The sequence below is a fragment of the Bos mutus genome, chromosome 1 (assembly GCF_027580195.1).
Source record: "Bos mutus isolate GX-2022 chromosome 1, NWIPB_WYAK_1.1, whole genome shotgun sequence".
NCBI classification, from domain to species: Eukaryota; Metazoa; Chordata; class Mammalia; order Artiodactyla; family Bovidae; genus Bos; species Bos mutus.
In genome coordinates, this window is record NC_091617.1 from 37,902,273 (window position 1) to 37,925,517 (window position 23,245).

Consider the following 23,245-nt stretch of genomic DNA (forward strand, 5'->3'; position numbering starts at 1 on the left):
TCTTTGAGCCATCGACTTGATGCTTTTCCTTTACATAATACATAATACAGCTTCACTGTGATTAGCTGCAAACTTCTGAAAGAAGCCAGCACTGTCATAAAAATGCCTAGTACTATTGCCTAGATTATCTTGCCATCTCTTCACAGGCTCCAGGAGACCATTTGCATCTCCCCACTTTTGTTCTTGGTCAATTCTCACGCCTCTTCCACTGTCCTCATATTCTGCACTTAGCAGAGTATTTCACCTGGAACAAGGTTATCTAGTTTCTCATCTTTGTGATTATTTTAGACATTATTTGTTTTAATTACTAAAGTTCAGAAGTATTTTGAAAACACCAAATTTGTGTCAAAGCTTGTTGAAACTCATGTTTTTATAATTTTTTTTTCTGTAGTCTTAGTGGAAATATTAAAGATAAAATAACTTACAAAATTATCTGGCATAGTTTTTACCTCTTGTAGTATTCAGTAAATATTATTCTATGCAGTGGTGTGCTCATACATATTTAGCAACACGTTCTCAAAATAGAAAAAAATAAAAAGATTAATTTGCAAATGTACACATTTCTATGGTGTTATTCCTTCCACCACAGCTGATTCCAAACTACCCATGCGAAGCCACTGACTGGGGACTTATGGAAGGATATGCACAATCAGATTTTGAAAGTGAGCGCAAGCTGGCTTCAGTATACCACTGACTCTCTGGCACAAGCTATCATTGCCTTGCCATATTCCTCACAACCATAACATTTATTGCACCCTGCTCTAGTTTCCAACTGCTAGTTTCTGCATGTCTCAGTCTGAGGGTTATCTGTGGATATGGAGTTCCTTTCTGCTAAAACAGTAGTGCCAAGAAATTATTTTGGCAGGAAAAATAAGCGGTAGCAGTTTAACCAATGACTGACAATGTTTGGTGCGTCAATTCACCATCTTTCTCAACTATCCAATGGGATAAGTCTGAAGTTTTTGTTCTATCAATAAAGCCATGCTCATTGTTCCCCAGAAGTAAATCTCAGGGTAATGCTATATTGTCTTCCCTTCCCTTTGTCACTTTCCTACTCCTTTAATAGGATCTCTTCCTAATAAAACTACCTGCATCTAATACTATCTCAAGATCTACTTCTGCTGGAATGCAAACTCCTATTCCATATCCATTTTGGTAGATATCTTTAGAAAATTAATGTCTAGCCAAATTCATGTGTCTATTTGATATTCCCACCATTACATCAAACTCAGAATGATCTCTTTTATTCTACCAGATTCTTTTCTTACTATATCATTCTGTAATAGATGGGATGGCTCCAGGTGCTTCTTGTTTTTGATAAAAAATATTAACATCTCATAGCATTAGGGCTCCATGAAATCCTTTGCAAAGGAGATAATTTTGCTACCAAATATGATCTATTTGCAAGCCTGGGCAAGACAGGGTCTGATTCATTTAAAGAAATAATCTTAAAAATGTATTTATTTTTGGCTGTGCTAGGTGTTTGCTGCTGAGTGAGCTTTTCCCTAGTAGCGCTGGGCGGGCTTTTCTTTGCGGTGGGTTCCTTTGTTGCGGGGCACGGGCTCTAGAGTGTGTGGGCTTTTGTAGGTGCAGCTCCCGGCTCTAGAGTACAGGCTCAGTAGTTGCGGTGCATGGGTTGAATTGCTCTGCAGCATGTGGGATCTTCTAGACCAGGAATCCAACTTGTGTCTTCTCTATTGGCAGGCCAATTCTTTAGCACTGAGCCACCAAGGAATCCAGCAGGTTCTGTTCTTTAGTTGTGATTTTCAGGTTTTATTGGAAAAAATGCGGAGACCCAAGTATGAGCAAAGGATTGCACCTGATGGGAGAGAGGCCAAAGAAAAGAGCAAGTGAGTGATATGGAAAATGGCATACTAATATCAGTGGAACTTAAATTCCTGGAGGTGTTTTAGATGTAATATTCATGTTCGTATAATTGCTTCCTCTTTTTTCCTCTTCCACATTGGTAGCATTTTCTCTAAGCTACTTTTAAACATAAATTTGCTTCATTTTGTTTCATTTTTATGCTCAGTTATTTTGTTTTGGCTCTTTTCTTTTTGACACAAACTAGCCAAAAACACAGCTATGGTCACCAAAAAATAATGTTAATGTCTATTTCAGTCTTCGAACTGGGAGTAAATGTTTGCTAGGGAAATGAAAAAAAATCTGCCAGAAGGAAATATCTGAAATGTTTGACTTGTTTAAAAAAAAAGAAAAATTCTTTTTGTTATACATAAGATATCTACAGTAACAATTTCCTTCTTCCTAGCTGGTGATGTAAACAGCATAGAAACAGGAACACAAATGAAAGGGAGAATATACCAAAATTATTAATGTCCCCTTTCTTTTGTGATGTACATTCTGCCTGATTATGATAGAAGAGATGCCATCTATGTTATGTCTTTAGACTGTTGGCTCCAAATTGCCTTGCTTCTTCTCATGTCTGCTACAGGAGTCATAAATCCTAATGTGGGAATGACAAGAAATGACAAGTACAGTCCAGTTTACAAAGCTGGCTTTCAGTGCCACGCCTGGTATTAAGATAAGTTCTTGCATTTACCAAGGGACCTAAATATCACCATGTGTCTTGTGAAATCAGTTTACAGACACTTGAAGTGAGTCCTTTTCTAAAACACTTGGAACAGCCAGGCAAATGCATGTTTTTGAGGTAAAAATTAAATCTTGAAATAAAGCACTTCATGTCAATGTAAGATTTCCTCTGGCTGTCATCACATATTGGCTGTTCTCATTATAAGATAAATTAGAACAATATTTTTCTTTCACTCAGAGCTCTTAGGGAAGATTTCAAGCACAGTTAAGCTGTTGTAGACTTAAGGCTGGGCTTCTGTGAGAACACATACTTAATCAGTGAATACTGAATTAAAGGAGAAATTAAGGAATAAGCATGTGAGTCAGACACCATATGAATTAGCCAAATCATTTTTAATATTTCGAGTTGCTGAATAAGCAAGTCATTCAATGCCATTTCTTTTGTTTCTAGGGCAATAATGATTCAAAACAGGCAATGGCCAGTAGCAGATGTTATTGTTGGAACCCGGGCTTTATATTGGAATCAGGGTAGTACAGATCAAATATACTCTTCTTAGGGAATTTTTATTCATATTTTCTACATTGTTGAAGGATGCCACTTTTCATGATTATTCCAGCTGAAAGGAAATATTTTTTCATTATATGTTCGCTGCCACAGTTTCTTATAGTAAGACTTCTGATCTTTGATTTGTGCTCTTCTTTGGTCACCAAATCTCATTTATAAGGAATAAAGAAGATTTTTGTTTCTGAGGAAGTTGTTCTTTTTTGTGACTGCTGTTATGGCCAATTATCAAAGAAAAAGGGAGCAACAGATAATTTCTTATTGAATAAGATCAGAAAAAATAAGAAAGTTGTTTTCTGGTTATGTGGAGTTGAATAAGTGGCTCATTATGGTTTCCTAATATTTGATAGATTTTGTTCTTATCTTTTAATATTAAAATGTATTTTGTAAGATATCTTTACTCCCTAGAATGGCAAAGTGACAAATGCTTTTAAAAAGATCAAAAATATTTATTTCAGATAAAAACCCTCTCATAGTACTATATCAAAATTTGGCCCCTCAACTGAAGACACATTCTGAACACTTTGAAGATTCTTTGAAGAGCAGAATTTTAATTAATGAATCAGCATATTAGGTCACAGTGGTGACCTAGGCAGAATTTAAGTTGGTATTTTCTTTGGTTCCTTTTCCGTATCTTTATTCCCCCCTATCTTGTTCCATGTCTGGTTCCTTATTACTTTATCTAGATACCCATTAACCATTGTTTTGAAAAATTGCTCAGGTCTCTCCTTATACAATTTTTGTCAGTTGGAATACAGAGGCATGGATGACATGTGAGCTAAAGCTTTCTGGACACGACTTCTATTTTCAAATGCATTAAATCAGCCTCTGATTAGTCAAGTTCAAGCAGTTGTAGGGAGATCATTTGAAGCCGAGAACCATATAAACAATCCTCCCCAGCCCACTATGTTATTTTCTTCAAACCAATGTTTGCAGCTTATCCATCCATGAGGAAAGAACCCCAAGGAGTCTTAGAAGGAATTTGATTGAGGTCATGGAAATTCTAAAATTTTTTATATAGAAAATGATCAAAGGCTAATATTTCACATCCAATGAAAGTACAAAAACACATGATTCAAGACTAATACCTGAGAGTGTTGAGATTTAGGTTGTATATAGTATATGTTTGAAAAAGCCACTTAGATCAATGTTTCCAAAATATATTCTGAGGAAAACGAGTCTTTCAACTTCTTTCCCCACCTCCTGCCACCCTCTCTACCCTCTGAATTCATCAAAACAAGAACAAAACTTCAATGGTCTTGGGAAATTACAGTGTAAATTAGTAAAGTCAAGTCATGCAACGCTCTGCAGTGGATCAACCTCTTTAATGCAGATTACAGTTCAATATCTTCAAGATCCATTTGACTCTTAAGGATCTGTCTTATCTATAAATGAGCATCTATGGGGGTAAAAGCAAAATATTCATCTTCCTTGGGTTTTATCTTTGCTATTTACAGAGTGAAAAAGTTGAAAATAAGTGTGTTTTCAAACATAGTCTTGAAGATCACCTAATGGTGACATAATATAGAAAAATCCATACTGATATGGGAATACACTTGAGATAACCCTTCTTTCAGTTCTAGTTTTGTGAGATTCTATGACTAAATGAACTCTGAGTTTGTTTACAGATATAAAATTTCTCAACTGTCAGGACTCTACATCAATTAAATTTGTTAAGTATTCAATTGTCCATAAGAAAAAATTTAAGTCTCTTCCTACTCCATTAAGTATAATGTCACTCCATTGTTTAAAGTTGCTTGTGGACTCATCCAGGAGTAGATAGTTACTGTGCTTGTAGGAACAACTGGTTTTGGGGTACAATTAGGAATTATCTGTGAGGTTAGTAAATTTATCTTTTTTACGTAGATGAAGAATTTTTAGGCAAGCAATGATACTTTGCCAACAAAGGTCCGTCTAGTCAAGGCTATGGTTTTTCCAGTAGTCATGTATGGATGTGAGAGTTGGATTATAAAGAAAGCTGAGTGCCAAAGAATTGATGCTTTTGAACTGTGGTGTTGGAGAAGACACTTGAGAGTCCCTTGGACTGCAAGGAGATCCAACCAGTCCATCCTAAAGGAGATCAGTCCTGGGTGTTCATTGGAAGGACTGATGTTGAAACTGAAACTCCAATACTTTGGCCACTTGATGCGAAGAGCTGACTCATTTGAAAAGACCCTGATGCTGGGAAAGATTGAAGGTGGGAGGAGAAGGGGACGACAGGATGAGATGGTTGAATGGCATCACCGACTCAATGGACATGAGTTTGAGTAGGGTCCGGGAATTGGTGATGGACAGGGAGGCCTGGTGTGCTGCAGTTCATGGGGTTGCAAAGAGTCAGACACGACTGAGAGACTGAACTGACATGTGATGATGATGTGTTCTCCTTATTTCTCCCCATATGCACATTTTAGCTTTAAAAACATCAAAACTTCCTATATTTTCTGCAACTTATTTTTTTCTCCTTCCTTCAGTTTTTTTCCATTATTACCTTTTATTTTTTCTTTCCTTCATTTCTAGACTTTGTTATAAGCAGTAAGGATCCAGGCAAGTGTTAATATAGCTCTTGTTCAAATATTTTCTCTCTTAAACAGGGTGCTTACCAACCACTTTTATATAGATTTTTTTTTCTTCCTTTTACTTTTGTCTCCTTTACAGCTTCAGAAACCTAGAAGGGTCACAGTTTATGTCCAACTTTTCCCTTTGATTTCCTTTTTTACAAAATTTCATTTCTTTAAATTCGTTCTACAGGACATTTCTGTCTTGAAAAATGAGACAGACTGTGTTAAGCACTGTTCATTACTACTGTATTCTTCTGTTCCACTATCGTAAAATACACTGAATGCCATGTTCAACTGTGGTTGTGTCAAAACAAAAAGAGATAGCAGTTTAAGGCCTCTGTTCATTTCCTTTCTATTATACTTGGAGTACTTCATACTGTGAAATAGTTTCAGTTCATGAAAGAAAATTAAAAACCTATATCCTTTTTACCCCTTCAGCAAAAGAAGGCAGTAACTTTTAATTTAACCATTTTTTCTATTAAAAAACAAAACAAAACCGAGTTTGTGGTTTTATGTGTTAAGGACCAAACAAACATGATACAATGCCTGCTATTATCTTGGGAAATTAGCTGTAGAGCATTCAAAGGCTTTCTGCCAAGAGCTTCAAATTCATTTCTTTGATTTTTGAATAGAAATTTGTCTGGCCAAGCAGATGTATGATTCAGAGGGAACTTTTCTCCCCCTCAGAAATGACTCTTGACATCTCCAGTCCTGCCATCTATCTTTGTGTGTCTGTTTGTCTGTGTGACTCTGTAAAAACAGGCTTCATAAGATCACATTTTTCTGTCCCACAGAAGACTGTCTGATCCTGTCTTTGAAATCCTGCCAAGAATCCTAAGAACCCACGTGTTCAGGCAGAATGCAGTCCAGTAGCAAAGTGTTTAGGGAATGTGTGTAGCAAGAAAAGTCTTATCAATAATGTGACTAGGAATTTAGATGTGACATTGTGACCCATAATAAGTGGAGGGAAAGCATCCAGATGTGGCCAGTTGCAGTGTATTGTAGGATTTTTTTTGCACAAACTAAGTCAGAGCTCATGCTTGTGACTGTTTCCAAAATCACCCTAGCTTTAGACAGGAACTGGTAATCAGCAAACCCAAGGACTTTTTTAGATTTTCAGGATAAATGATAAGAAAAAAATTGTAGTACATGGAGAGTGAAAATTACAAAGAACATCAGAAATAGTGTGGGTATCCCAATGAGATAGGAAATAATGGTTGATAAATTTCCAAAAATCTCCAATGGTGTAGCGGAAAGTGTGTTGATGTGACATCAGACAGACTAGATCCTGATATCTGTTGTAGAATTGTGGTCATTTTGCTTAATCTCTGTGAATCTCAGTTTTCTCAACTGTATTAACCTGACAGTATTGTTGAGAAGATCGTTAACAATAAAGTGTATAAAGTGCTTCACACGGTATCTAATGCATATGTGTTAATTGTTATGTTATTATTCATTTTTTTAAGTATCAAGCTAGATCTCTTTTCATTGCTGCTGATAACAATATTAATGAAATCAGGGCCACAAAGGAGAAATTGTAGCTGTAGATTTATTGTGCATATTCCAGACATCGTGCTGTGAAAGAATTAATCTGAGAAAAATACATTTGTTTTTTAAATATGTGTTTTGTTGCTTGGCTTGTTGATTAAAATTGAGAAAAGCAAACTCCTGAAGGTGGGTTTAGAGCCTTTTATTGAAAACTGCATAGATGTGAAAATGTTGTATGAAGTATATTGGAAAAATGAAATGAAAAGTTAGTTGCATAGTTGTGTCTGACTTTTTGCGATCCCGTGGACTGTAGCCTGCTGGACTTCTCTGTCCATGGAATTCTCCTGGCAAGAATACTGGGGTGGGTTGCCATTTCCTTCTCCAGGAAATCTTCCAGACTTGTGGATCAAATCTGGGTCTCCTACATTGTGGACAGATTCTTTACCAACTGAGCCACTAAAGCAAATTTAAATATGTTTCATTCAGGATCATCTTCCCACTCTTTTCCCTTTTGTGGTCTTACTCTCTATTTTTAAATCCTCCTTTTTCTTCATCAATTCCTTTTTTCCTCTTTTTTGTCCATCTTTTCTTTTATTCATTTTCCTTTGTCATTTAAGGTTTCTGTTTGTTTTCTTCCTCTTTTCTGCTTCAAAATCTCATGATTAACATATTCAATTAATAAATCATCTGTTGTCATCATTTTGGAGAGTAGGGATGGGGCAAGATATACTTAATATATCAGTTCAAAAAAGGTTTGAACTGGTTATGGAAGCTATAACAATATGAGTTTTTGTTTTTACAACAGAATAATCTATCTGAAATTCTTCCCTCAGAATGTAAAATTTATTTAGAGGCAGAAACTTGTAAAAAGTATTATTTAAAGATTTAAAGAAAGCTGTGGTACATATACACAATGGAATATTACTCAGCCATTAAAAAGAATACATTTGAATCCGTTCTAATGAGGTGGATGAAACTGGAGCCTATTATACAGAGTGAAGTAAGCCAGAAAGAAAAACACCAATGCAGTATACTAACGCATATATATGGAATTTGGAAATGGTAATGATGACCCTATATGTGAGACAGCAAAAGAGACACAGATGTATAGAACAGTCTTTTGGATTCTGTGGGAGAGGGAGAAGGGGGGATGATTTGGGAGAATAACATTGAAACATGTATATTATCGTATGTGAAACAGATCGCCAGTCCAGGTTCGATGCATGATACAGGGTGCTCAGGGCTGGTGCACTGGGATGACCCTTAAGGATGGGATGAGGAGGGAGGTAGGAGCAGGGTTCAGGATGGGGAACACATGTACATCCATGGCTGAGTCATGTCAATGTATGGTAAAAACCACTACAATATTGTAAAGTAATTAGCCTCCAATTAAAATAAATAAATTAAAAAAAAAAACTCATTGGATGAATTAAAAAAAAGAAAGATTTAAAGAAGCTTTGTCTCTCTAAGAAATATAACTTTGAGTTTTAAATTTGTAAAAAGTTATCTTTTGAGGGGATGTGCATGGGAAAGTGTGTCATAAGGAGACCTACTTAAACTCACAGATAACATTGCCCAAGATTGTTGAAGAAACAGTGAAAGCATAGGAACATGTGTTTCAGATTTAGAAATCGAAATCCAATCATTCAATAATGTGAAATACCCTTAATGGTTGAGCCACAGCTATGTGTCAGAGACTTGGAGATAAAGAGGTAGCTTTGTCTTCTTTGTGTGGAGTATAAGGTATTAACTTATAAACTCTGTCTGTTCTGGTGTGTGGTGTGTATTTGAGATGAGAAGGTGAAACAGTTGGGAAAGTAGGATAATACTTAGGCTGAATCAGCATCTTTTCCTGAAGAGGTAGCTAAAAAAGAATTGTTATTGTAAATAGAGCTCAACACCAGTTAGTATGTAGAGATGTGTCTGGATAACAGAAATTGTACTGCAATTGGACTATTCAGTTCTGATGCAACTGTTGTATTTGGATCCATAGGTGAGTACACACTTTGCTCTTAGGGGATTATAGTTTTTCTCAAAGGCAACAAGTGTTCCCACAGAAAGTCAAACTGAGACGAGGCTTATCCTTGAATAGAAAGAGATAGCTAAAGAGGTGGACTTGTATTAGTATACTCAGAGTGTTCCCTGTGTTCAGGATGACTAGGTCTAACAAAGAAAGACTAATCAGAGGTTAATAGGCTGTGACAGCAGCAGTGCAGAGTGAAGTAATCTCAACCATTATATGCAACTGAAAGGTTGAGACTGCTTCATAAATGGGAAAGTTTGGCAAAAATGAGGGCACCTCTCTTATACTTCCCTACAAGTAAGCCAACTTAGTGTAGAATCAGACTCTTCTTGAGGGGGAGGCAGTGGTACCAAAGCTGCCAGAATAGTTAGAAATGGTGGCTGAATGTAGAGACTGAGGGAGTGGAAACACAGCTCATGTATTTGTTTGCAGATACCAGTACCCTTGCCTGGAGAATTCCACGGACAGAGGAGCCTGGCGGGTACAGTCCATGGAGTTGCAAAGAGCCAGACAGGACTGAAGTGACTTAGCATGCATTCATGCAACAGAACAATCTCTTACTTGATTCTGGAATATTCCTGGGAACTCTTTGAAGTGACTCAATGCCCACAATAAAAATGTGACCTCAGATAATACAGGCTGGTGAAGAGAGGATACCAGCAAAAAATAAGCCTAATTTTCTGAAGAGGTCTGGTCTTTTTTTGGAAAGTAATAAGTACCAAAAAAATAAAAAAAAGATTGATTAAAATTAACAAATCCCTTTTGTTATTGAATTTTAATGGAAATAATCAAGTGCAATTTTATTGAGTTATAATTTATGTACAATAAAATACAATAATTTTTAAGTGTATAGCTTGATTAAAAAGCGTATAAGCACTATAACCAACATTCACATTTCTGCTCACATGTAGTTTCTAGAATTCATCTCTGATGCTGTGTATGCTAGGTCACTTCAGTCATGTCCAACTCTTTGTGGCTCTATGGACTGTAGCCCGTCAGGCTCTATTACTTAGACTAATATTTAAACTAAAAAAGGACTTATATTCCTTTTTGTTGCTGGATAAGAAGCAATTTTAATCTGTCTTCTTTGTACAACTATGAAATAAAAGAGAAAAATAACTCAATTTGGTTTTCTTATTTAGTTTAAGTAATAAGGAAATGGGCATTATTTTCTTATGAATATGAAGTAACTTGGATTTAAAACATTTTTAATAGAAATAAATTGTTAATCAAACTATGATTTAATGAGCAATACCAGCTTATGGAAAGCTGTATGGATTTTCCAAAAATTTTACTTTCATTAGAACTACAATTCACTGTGTCTTTATTAAATATCTTGAATCATTGCATTGTTTTATGAAAAACATATTCATAATTGAATGTGTTAATTTGCATTTTTCATGGACAAAATCTGTTCCTATAACAATGGAGATGTGAATTTTCTCATAGCAATTTAAATACAGTAGTTTTCTAATTTGATTCTAAGGACTTGGGAAGATTGAAAGGGGCATAAGGGTGTAAATATACATTGTCTGAAAATATAAACTGTATACGTAAGTACAGTGTGTCAAACATTTGCCTACACCCTGTTTTTGGTTCCTGTCTGCTTTTTCTTGATCCTTACTCTAGAGGTACTCTTCTCATTTTTATATCTTCAGCATATTCCTCCCAACTGAGTCCTTGTCATGGAACACTGAATCGTCACTAGCTATTCTCATCTTAAAACACACACATTCCATAAACAGATATATCTACAACCTCCTAATTCCCATATTTCCCTTCTCCACTTCTCCATTTATTGTCTCTTTTCCACATCTAAATTTCCCAAGCATTGTCTGTGTATTCTGTCTTCAGTTCTTAATCACAGATGTATCCTTCAACTCAGTCTAATCTAGATTTCACATCACTACTTCCCAACCTCCTTAAGACCTCTCACTAAGGTAACAGGTGATTTCAAGATAGCACAGCCAATGCGTATTTAATCTTTCAGCAGCATTTGACAAGGCTGAGTGCACTCATTTTCTTGAACTTCTATTTTCTTTTCAATTTTATGTCACTGTTCTGGGTTTACTCTGATCTCCCTGGCCACACTTTGCCAGTATCTTTGCTGGCTCCTGCTTTTTTATCTAACCTTCAAATACCAGGGTGCTCAAGATCCCCTTCTCTTCTCTTTCTATATTCTCCTCCTATATTGCTCTCATTCTAACCATAGCTTTACACATTTCTTATGGAACATAAAATTAAATCCTTGTAGATCATACTGGCCATGTGAGGTCTGGCCCCTATTTCTATAGTCCTGCCTTAAATGACTCAGTTCTCTATGTATCAGCCTGAATCCTTTAATTACTTGAGTGTTTTGTGCTTTCTCCCACATATTGGCCTTTCATATATTCATTACTAGCCTAGAACACTAGTCAATGCCCCAGCTCCTCAGGTTAGGGCAATGCTTTGTCATCCATCAGACCTCAGATGAAAGGTCACTTCTATAGCAACCCTTCCTCAACACTCATATTGCAAAGCTCTTCTTGCCTACTTCCTTTGCAGCTTTTCTTTTCCAATGGATTATGGGTAACATCTAAATCTTACATTAGGTTCTAAACTACATTAGGTAGGACAAGACCTTTGTTTTGCTCACACTTGTATCCTCAGCTCCTGGAACAGTGCTTTGTTGTTGTTGTTCAGTCACCAAGTTGTGTCAGACTCTTTGTGACCCCATAGACTGCAGCACCCCAGGCTTCCCTGTCCTTCACCATCTCCTGGAGTTTGCCCAAGTTCATGTTCAATGAATTGGTGATGCCATCTAACCATCTCATCCTCTGCACCCTCTTCTCCTTCTCCCTTCAATCTTTCCTGGCATTAGGATCTTTTCCAATGAGCCAGCTGTTCACATCAGTTGGCCAAAGTATTGAAGCTTCAGCTTCAGCATCCATCTTTCCAAAGAGTATTCAGGGTTGATTTCCTTTAAGATTGACTGATTTGACCTTGATTTTCAAGGGACTGTTAAGCGTCTTCTCCAGCACCACAGTTCAAAAGCATCAATTCTTCGGTACTCCACCTTCTTTATTGTGCAGCTCTTTATTGTGGCAGCTCTCTGTATGTGACTACTGGAAAGACCATGGCTTTGACTGTGTGGACCTTTGTCAGCAAAGTGATGTCTTTGCTTTTTAACACACTGTCTATAGTGCTTGGTAAATAATAGCTCTTTACTCAATATTTGTTTCAGGAATGCTTATTTATATATGGTATTTGAAATATCTTGTCAATTCATACACTACCAGATGTTGAAAAAACTTAGAAGCTCTATAAGATATACATACACAGGGAAGGGGCTGTTTACATAGGGTTTACTCAGACATTTTGAATAATACCAACATGATTTGTTACAAAGAAATTAAATTACAAAGAAACCTTGTTTAAAAAAATAAAGTTTTTTTTTTTTTTTTTTTTAATTGAAAAACCCTATTCATGTTTCTTTTCTTTTGCTAGAAAAGTATGGGGTATTTTCTACAGTATACATGATATGGACTAGCTACTACCACTGTATTTTTACTATTAAAAACTGAAAAATTTAGAAATACCCAGAATTTTGAGATGTTCCTATATACATTAATTCATGTTGTATGTCATTTACTAAACTATCTCTGTTTCTTCTATATTGATTGCATTGTTTCCTAAAAAAATATTGAAACCATTGGGGCACTGTTGAACACATATAAATGAGTCTTTTTGCAACAAAGGAACACTAGTTTTGTTGTGTAAGCAAGGACAAGCCCTGACTAGATCTGGCAGGCCATCTGTTATATTTCAGATGTCTTAGAAGCTTTATTTCCTATTAAGATTGGTCCATAGATCCAAAGTACGTGTCATGTCTTCATGAAGCTACCTTCTTTTCTAGATGACTAGAAGGAAATGATTGATGAATACCATGTTAGAGAATAATCACTGGTACTAAAATAATATCTTGGTCCAAAGTATGATTCATGCAGGTTTCTTCTTTTGTCTCATTTTCTAGTTTCCTAGACATGAAGCAACAACAGCTCTAATATTCTCAAAATTCTGGGAGTCATAAAGTTGAGCAGGGCCCAGATAGAGTTGTGGTTTGAGTTACCAGAGATAGATAGAGAGCTTTTGGTTCTGACTGTCAAATGAATCCCTTGATTCTTCTACACATCAGTTCACTGGGGCCGAAATGTCCAAAATGGCTTTCTCACTCCTTTGTGTGGTGCCTGAGTTAAGAACACTCTAAAACTGAGGCTGACAAAGGAGCTCTCTCCCCATGCAGTCTCTCTACATGGCTGGCTTGGGGCAGGAAAGTAAAACTTCTCATAGGTGCCTGGCTTTTCTAATTTAACATTGTTTTTAGGTCTAGAAAGCTGCAGTAAAAGAATGCCTGAGACCTAACAAGTTACTAACAAAAATGATTTTGTTAAAAAAATCAGTTGTATCTTACCGGTTGAAACTTACTTAAATACAGACTTAGGATAGAGACTTTACCTTCTTTAGCCTGTGATATATTCTTCCCTGAAATAGCAAAACAAACTTAAGCTCAGGCTATGTTCACACTATAGAAAGGCTATGTTTATAATATAAAAGAGCAGACTTCCATGGTAGTTTCTTCACTATATGAGCCCAATCAAAACAGATAAATCAGGGCTCACTGTGTAAATCTACTCTTAACATCACTTAACAGTTATTTACTGAATGTCTATTATGTGTCAGGAACAATAGCAAACTCTGGAAATATTTAAATATATATGAATATATATTTCATATATTGAAATATATATTGAATATATATATTGAAATATAATCCCTGCCATCAAAAATCTTGTGTTCCAGAAGGAGAGACAGGCAGGTTGGCAAATAAATAGAATATACTCATCAAATGCTGTAGGGAGCTGGATGAAGAAGTCTTTTTTTTTTTTAGACATTTGTGGGAGGTAAGGAGAAATTATACAAACGAAGTGACACACTGAGCAACATTTTGTGGCCAAGGGGACATGTGTAAGTGTACAAGCAAACAGAAAAGTTATTACTAATTGAAGCAAAGCTTTTTATGATGTCAAGTTTGAGATTTTAAGATATAATAATAGCTTGCTTTCATATTAGAATTCCTAATATTATCTAAAAACTATTATGTGTCTCAAAAATAGAAATGAAACAAATGAGACATATGACAACAATGAATTCTTATAGCTCAAATGTCTTTGCATATCCCCAAAGAAATAAAAATTCAAGTTAATCAAGAAATGAAGCATAAACAAGCTTGTACTACATGTGCACTTGGTACACACACTAAATAATATCTAGCTTTGATTCAAGAATACTCATCTACTACTGATTTAGATTTAAATTTTTACTTTCAACTGAAGGTGACTGGATATTTTAAATTTCTCAGAGTCTTATCTAATATTAGTAGTGTATGTAAATTATAGATGGTTTTTATTTTCAAAGTTAAGAAAATTCAACTATTATTTAACATGGAACTCAGTTTCTTTCTTGTTTTTTTTCAAATTTTCAGTTATTTTGCTTTATACCTAGGTGGACTCTCTTTGTGGTCCTAAAGGCTACTGGTCTACTTGTCTCTTCATTATTTATTTTTAGAAATGAGAGTGAATGTCTTTTACCAGTATTCCCAGATAGCATCATGAATTTCATTTTGAGTGGACTGGATCACTCAAACCAGTTGGTTTACTGTTAAACCAGTCATGATGGCAGAGGGATGGAATGTCCAATTGGTTTAGGATAACTTACACATGACACTGTGGGATTTGGCACACATTCAACTTGAAAAAATTGAAATCAACATGGTTAAAAGGAGAATGTGGGATGCTTCTGTGAAGGCAATTAATAATCATCCACCACAGAGATAAACATATGGATAAACAGTAGATTAAATGATTCAAAAGGCTAGAGTTTTCTGTTTTTTTTTTTTTTTTTTTTTACTGTTCTTGTTATAAAGACAAAAACAAATATAAGTTCCATTTCAAGTGTGCTGTTTTCCCAATGAAATAGTGATATAACTGCTGGAAAGGTACTAACACTCACAGCCTAAAGACATATGTTCACTTAAACTAAGTGAGAATGAAAAAATACCTTACAGAGATAGCTGCACAGAGCCAATGACGCAGTGACATATCTTGCAGTTTGGAAAGATTACTTTGCCTTTAGGTTCCAATAGGGTGCTACTTCTGCCAGGGATGACACCTGACGGTTACAAAGACACCATCACATTCCTCAAGAATTTTCCTTTGCATCCTCATAGGGTGAGGGTTTTACACGTGCTATTGGCCCCTGTCAAGTAATCAAGAAACTGGCTCTCTACCTCCTTGCTCAACAGAGGAGTATTCCTGAGTGCTTACTGGATATATGTGAACCAAAGGTCGATTTTCCCTCAGTTAATAGTGACAAGAATTCCAGTGAGAATAAAAGACTTAGAGTTCCCAATCAGAGAGGACACCTGGGTTGTTTTCCAAATGTACCATTTTCTAAAAGGCCAGAATTTTGGTCCTACCTGAAGCCTATTCTTGCAACATTGTTATTTAGGGAAATGCACAGTCTGTCCTCATTTTTGATAGACATTAAAATACAAATTAGCTAATAATCAGTAACCATTTATACTCCCTTTGGAGTCTTTGTGTGAAAGTATTAGTCACTCAGTCATGTCTACCTCTTTGAGATCCTGTGGACTGTAGCCCTCCAGGCTCCTCTGTCCATGGAATTCTCCAGGGAAGAATACTGGAGTGGGTAGCCATGCCCTTCTCCAGGGGATCTTCCCGACCCAGGGATTGAACCTGGGTCTCCTTCATTGTTGGCAGATTCTTTACCATCTGAGCCACAAGGGAAGCTCAAAATAATGGGGGTATAGGGGATTGAACCCAGGGTCTCATGCTTGCTAAGCATACTCTGCCACTGAGTCATACCCCTTTAGCAGGCTATAAACTTTATGAAATAAAAGACTGCTTGTATATTTATATATTTCATAGTTTTAAAATTTAGTGTTTTTTATATATGTAAAAAAATTGTAAAAACTTAGAAGTACGTATTTTAAAAATCACCTGAAACCTCACCAATCTAAAGTCAATCATAATTGACTTTTTTTTTTAAGGGCCAGAGGATCAAATTGCCAACATCCACTGGATCATCGAAAAAGCAAGAGAGTTCCAGAAAAACATCTATTTCTGTTTTCTTGACTATGCCAAAGGCTTTGACTGTGTGGATCACAATAAACTGTGGGAAATTCTGAAAGAGATGGGAATACCAGACCACCTGACTGCCTCTTGAGAAACCTGTATGCAGGTCAGGAAGCAACAGTTAGAAATGGACGTGGAACAACAGACTGTTTCCAAATAGGAAAAGGAGTACATCAAGGCTGTATATCGTCACCCTGCTTATTTAACTTATATGCAGAGTACATCATGAGAAACGCTGGGCTGGAGGAAGCACAAGCTGGATTAAGATTGCTGGGAGAAATATCAATAACCCCAGATATGCAGATGACACCACCCTTATGGCAGAAAGTGAAGAAGAACAGAAGAGCCTCTTGATGAAAGTGAAAGAGGAGAGTGAAAAAGTTGGCTTAAAGCTCAACATTCAGAAAACGAAGATCATGGCATCTGGTCCCATCACTTCATGGCAAATAGATGGGGAAACAGGGGAAACAGAGGCTGACTTGTTTTTCTGGGCTCCAAAATCACTGCAGATAGTGATTGCAGCCATGAAATTATAAGACGCTTACTCCTTGGAAGGAAAGTTATGACCAACCTAGACAGCATGTTAAAAAGCAGAGACATTACTTTGCCAACAAAGGTCTGCCTAGTCAAAGCTATGGTTTATTCCAGTGGTCATGTATGGATGTGAGAGTTGAACTATAAAGAAAGCTGAGTGCTGAAAAACTGATGCTTTTGAACTGTGGTGTTGGAGAAGACTCTTGAGAGTCCCTTGGACTGCAAGGGAATCCAACCAGTCCATCCTAAAGGAGATCAGTCCTGAGTGTTCATTGGAAGGACTGATGTTGAAGCTGAAACACCAATACTTTGGCCACCTGATGGGACGATCTGACTCAATGGAAAAGACCCTGTTGCTAGGAAAGATGAGGGCAGGAGGAGAAGGGGACGACAGAGGATGAGATGGTTGGATGGCATCACTGACTCAATGGACACGGGTTTGGGTGAACTCCGGGAGTTGGTGATGGACAGGGAGGCCTGGTGCGCTGCGATTTATAGGGTCAAGAAGAGTTGGACAGGACTGAGTGACTGAACTGAACTGAGAGGATGTATACAGTGCTTTGTTGTTTTTTAGTCCCTAAGTCGTGTCTGATTCTTTGCTAGCCCATGGACTTTAGCCTGCTATGCTCCTCTATTCATGGGATTTCCCAGGCAAGAATGCTGAAGTGGGTTGCCATTTCCTTCTCCAGGGGATCTTCCTGACCCAGGGATTGAACTCATGTCTCCTGCATTGGCAGGCAGATTCTTTACTGCTAAGCCACCACAGAAACCCTATTCAGTGCATATTGCTCAGTAAACATTCAAAATACATTTTCTGTATTTGAACACTAATGAATATAAATAGGTTATATATTTGCTTATAAACATTTGGTGATATTCGTCTTTTAACATGGATAGCTTAGTTCTCTTGTAAACATTTGTTCTATCAAGCTTGATTGAAATTTAAAACAAGATGTGCTCTGAAGTATTTTGCAAGTTGTTTTTCTTTGACAGGAATTCACACTTTCTCATCCTATTTGTATGATACCGTTTTAATTACCTGTCACTGCCTAAGCAATGGGAGAAGGCAATGGCACCCCACTCCAATACTCTCTTGCCTGGAAAATCCCATGGATGGAGGAGCCTGGTAGGCTGCAGTCCATGGGGTCGCGAAGAGTTGGACAGGACTGAGCAACTTCCCTTTCACTTTTCACTTTCATGCATTGGAGAAAGAAATGGCAACCCACTCCAGTGTTCTTGCTGGAGAACACCAGCAAGTGGTGGGCTGCCGTCTATGGAGTCGCACAGAGTCAGACACGACTGATGTGACTTAGCAGCAGCAGCAGCAGCCTAAGCAATGGGTGAGTGATTATACCTCAGTTTTGGCAGATGATGGGGGAAGGGTTGAAGGAGATTTTCAGCTTATTATGACTCAGTGAGGCACTAAACATAATATTCCAGGACAAGGAGTATGTTACCATCAACTTGTCACTAGTGCTAATCCCTTATCCATCACAGGAGTTTTCTTGACTACACTTGTGAAAACCCAAGTCACTCTCTGTTCAGAAGGTTGACAGTTTAATGCAGGGAAAGGTCAAGAGACAGGGAGTAGTCTATGCTGTTCACTGAAAAAAAAAAAAAAAAAAAGCCCTAGTTCTTGTATCTTGTGATACTCACAGCAAACAGAGCTGGGAATACTTAATGATGGAAACAAGGGAGTAAAAAAAATTCAAGAACCTGTTAGGTATAAGTAAGCATCTATTATCAAGATATGCCATAAGGTTTCATTCTAAGAGTTTTCAGGGAAAAAACTTTTCCAGTGATATTTGGTGGTTATATTACAATCTTCCCAATACACTAAGAAAGTAAGTATATCATTTTTAACTGGGAAAATTTATTGATACGTTTTTCTTATGTTGACAATATTCTTGTGATTAATTTGCTTACTTTTCATGGTGAATTTATGATATTAATCCAAAATGAAGCTAATAGAGAATAAAGGATAATAACTCAGGCTACAGACTACACTCTTGCAGTCATTTGCTTTCTGTAAGTAATGAAAAGGAAGGTTTATATAGGATGCCATGAAGTGTGTGCTAAGACAAAATTAAACTATCATGTTTTCAAAGAAATATGTTACAAGTCCCATGTAGTGGAGTAAATAGAGGCAAGAAATGGGAAAGAAAAATAAAGAGAAATAAACTTTTAAAAGAGAAAGGAATAAGGATGAACTTCTGTGGTCTAAACTGAGCTCCACTACTTACTAGTTATATGACTTAGGATGGGTTTTTGTATTTCTTCTCTCTTATCTATAATATGTAGTTAATAATAGTGACTATCCCATAGAGTTATTTTGGAGATCCAACGAGTTAATAGATTTGAAGTACTTAGACATTTAAAAGAGTAACTGGCACATAGCAGGAGAGAATAAGTGTTAGCTTTAATTATTACGTCTTAAAATTAAATTTTGAGTGGACTCTGGGAGTTGGTGATGGACAGGGAAGCATGGCATGCTGCAGTCCTCGGGGTTTCAGAGAGTCAGATATGACTGAGCAACTGAACTGAACTGAACAGGAGTTGAGATATATATAGGTAAGGTACAAATAGCATAAGATACTTGTACTATAACTTTTCAGTGTTCTAGGATATTCTTGTTAACCTCTTCAAGATAAAAAATCTTTTGCTTACCAACCACTAAGAAAGAGATGGTTGCTGGAGTAAGTGTTTACCCATTTTAGATGTTTTCTCGGATTAATCAGCAAAGCTTTAAGGTTTGATTTGATCCCAGAACAAAATAAATTCTCCCAGGAGGTTTAGAATATAATATTACTATTTACTTACTTGAATCCAATGGCTGGCTAGATATTAGAGTTATCAGGAGATTGAAATGCTACTTGGAACCTGTGGTAAATAAGAGAGTTACTGAGGAGTCCTATTTGATTTCAGCGAAGGCTGTGACATCTTCAATAGATTCATTTTGAGAAAACTCTCCTACTATATTCTGGTGATGATCAAATGCCTGACCATGAGTCAACAAATGATCAGACACCTCAAGGTGTCTTTGTATGGCAAAATACCCATCATGCACTAATTTCTGTTGTATCTACCCAATGGAAAATTCTGTGTTTCTTTCAGCATTTCAACATTAAGTGGTATAATTGGGACAAGGATTTCATAAATCTTCTGAAGTAGGCAGACATCTACTCTGAAGTAGTCAGATATCAAGGCTTATACTAGTTCTTATGTAAGGAATGCAAAATCTTATGCCAGATTGTAGAGAGTTTGGATATAATAATATTGAGAAGAAACTTTTGAAAGTATTATAGGGGTAGACATTTCATAATAGCTCAGAATTGAAAATTTTCATATCCATGTGAATATTTACCAAAAAAATTACCTCTATGAACACTTTCAAATCAAACGGACTGTTTCAAGATCATCCATCTTCTTTCTTCTGTAAATCTGATGCTTGCTCAATGGCTTAATGAAAAATGAGGCCTTGAAGTAATCTTTTTCTGAATTAGTATCCATTTCCAATTTAGTTATAAACACTGCTGAATGCTCAGTGTATCAGAAACTAAGGACTTCCCTAGTAGCTCAGCTGGTAAAGAATCCACCTGCAACACAGAAGACTCCGGTTTGAATCCTGGATTGGGGCGATCCCCTGGAGAGGGGATAGGCTACCCACTCCAGTATTCTTGGGCTTTCCTGATGACTCAGATGGTAAAGAATCCACCTGGGTTTGATCCCTGGATTGGGAAAATCCCCTGGAGGAGGGCATGGCAACCAACTGTAGTATACTTGCCTGGAGAATCCCTATGGACAGAGGAGCCTGGATGGCTACAGTCTATGGGGTTGCAAAGAGTTGGACACAGCTGATTGACTAAGCACAGCAAATAGCACAAGGGTCTCTTACATGGTTCATGTGAATTGGGAAGATCCCTTTGGAGAAAGGAAATGACAACTCGTTCCAGTATTCTTGCCTGGGAAAGAGGAGCCTGGCTGGTTACAGTCCATGGGGTTGCAAAAGAATCAGAGATGACAGCAAATAAGCAACAACAACAGGTCAGCTTCTTGGTGGTTATTCCATTGTATGAGTACCCTCTATCATAAACTTTCATCATCATAAATTATTCTAAATTTGAGTTGAATTTGCCTCCGTGTCATTTTTCTCCTTATTTCACCTCCTGTGGATTTATGAGTCTTCAATTTCAACCATATATATATGTATACATTTCACATTATTGGAGAAGGAAATGACAATCCACTCCAGTACACTTGCCTGGAAAATCCCATGGATGGAGGAGCCTGGTAGGCTACAGTCCATGGGGTCGCAAAGAGTCGGACATGACTGAGTGACTTCACTTCACTCACTTCACTCACTTCATACTTTATCACTGGAGAAGGAAATGGCAACCCACTCCAGTACTCTTGCCTGGAGAATCCCGTGGACAGAGGAGCCTGGCAGGCCGTGCTCCATGGGGTTGCAGAGAGTCGGACACGACTGAAGTGACTGAGCACGTGTGCACACACATTTCAAATTATTAAATCCATAAACCATATTTCCAATCCAGACATACATTCTTGGCTAAGGAATTTTCTTATATATGGTAGGTAGATAGATGATAGGTAGGTAAGTAAATAGATAGAGGATGTTTTAGCTTTAAGGAAATGTTCAGCTTATTATGCAGATATTCAGATGACAAGAGACAAACTCATCTAGTCATTCATATGCTTCCATATACACAGTGTTATGTCAGGAAAACATTATAAGAATGAAATAATTTAATTTTTTATGGTACATTTGTTGTCATAGGTACATAGACTTTTATCTTAACACAATTTGGGCAGGATTTGGTGTACTAATGATAAATTATACACATTCTAAATAATACTTCACCAAATAAATTAGTTATTAAATGCAAATTGCCTAAAGACACCTGCTTACCTATTTTTTTAAATCCATTGCTTGATCAGAAGATGTAATGCAATTTGTCATGCTCTGATTTCCCAAACATGCCTGTCCTTGGAAGTCATTTTCTAAATGATGATTAAAGAAACAGACACACTCTTCTACAATAAAAAATATTGTAAAAATAGTTTTTGCCCACGTTACTGCAATGCGAAATTGACTAGTAGAACAATGAATATTGCTCGATGTGGTGATCCTATGAACATAATATACTAAGCAAAACGCATTTCCTTTCGAGCAATGTCTGCCCTCCAGTATATAATTTCTCTTGAGTTTATCATTTACAGACTTATTTCTGGGCATTTATGAAGTTTGGCCATAGTTTATCTTTGTAAGAGAAATTATTTTTAGAAAAAAATGACCACATTTGTATGATAACTTTTAGCAATCAAATATGTGATGTATACCTTCTAAGGTCACATTGATATATGAACTTTGGAGTTACTAGCTTATTTCTGATAGTTGAATACATAAAACTATAGAATTATAATATTGAAAATGAATTTATGTATCACAGATTCCTTGTGATCAACTGCTATTTAACCCCCCATTTTTCTTTACAATATTCTCAAACAGTTTAACTATTTTTACTGAAGTATAGTTGGTTTACAATGTTCTGTTAGATTCAGGTGTACAATAAAGTGATTCAGATATATATGTCCATATGTATATGTAGATAAATATATCTATTTATATATTATTTTTCAGATCCTTTTCCATTATAGGTTATTATACTATGTTGAATATAATTCCGTGTGGTATGCCATAGGTACTTGCTGTTTATTTTATTTATAGTAGTGTATCTATCTTAATCCCATACCTAGAATTTATTCTACTCCCTTCCTCTTTGGTAACCATAAGTTTGTTTTCTATGCCTGTAAGTATAAGTAAATAAGTTCATTTGTAATGGTAATTTTTACATTCCAGATGGAAGTGATATCATATGGTGTTTGTCTTTCTCTGTCTGACTTATTACACTTAGTATGATAAGCTCTAGGTCCATCCATATTGCTTCAAGTGGCATTATTTTTGTGTGACTGAATAATCTTTCTTTATGGATGAGTAGTATTGCATTGTGTATTCCACGTGGTATATTCATATACACACACATATATTATATACAACATCTTCTTTATCTATTCAGTTGTCAATGGACATTTAAGTTGCATAAATAGTGCTGCTATGAATATTGGGGTACATGTATCTTTTCTAATTAGAGTTTCATCTTTTCTGGATATATGCCCAGGTGTGGAATTTCATGATCACATGGTAAGTATATTTTTCATTTTTTGAGAAATCTTTGTATTATCTTCCATAGTGGCTGTGCCAATTTACATTCCCACCAACAGTGCAGGAGGGTTCCCTTTTCTTCACACTTTTTCCAGC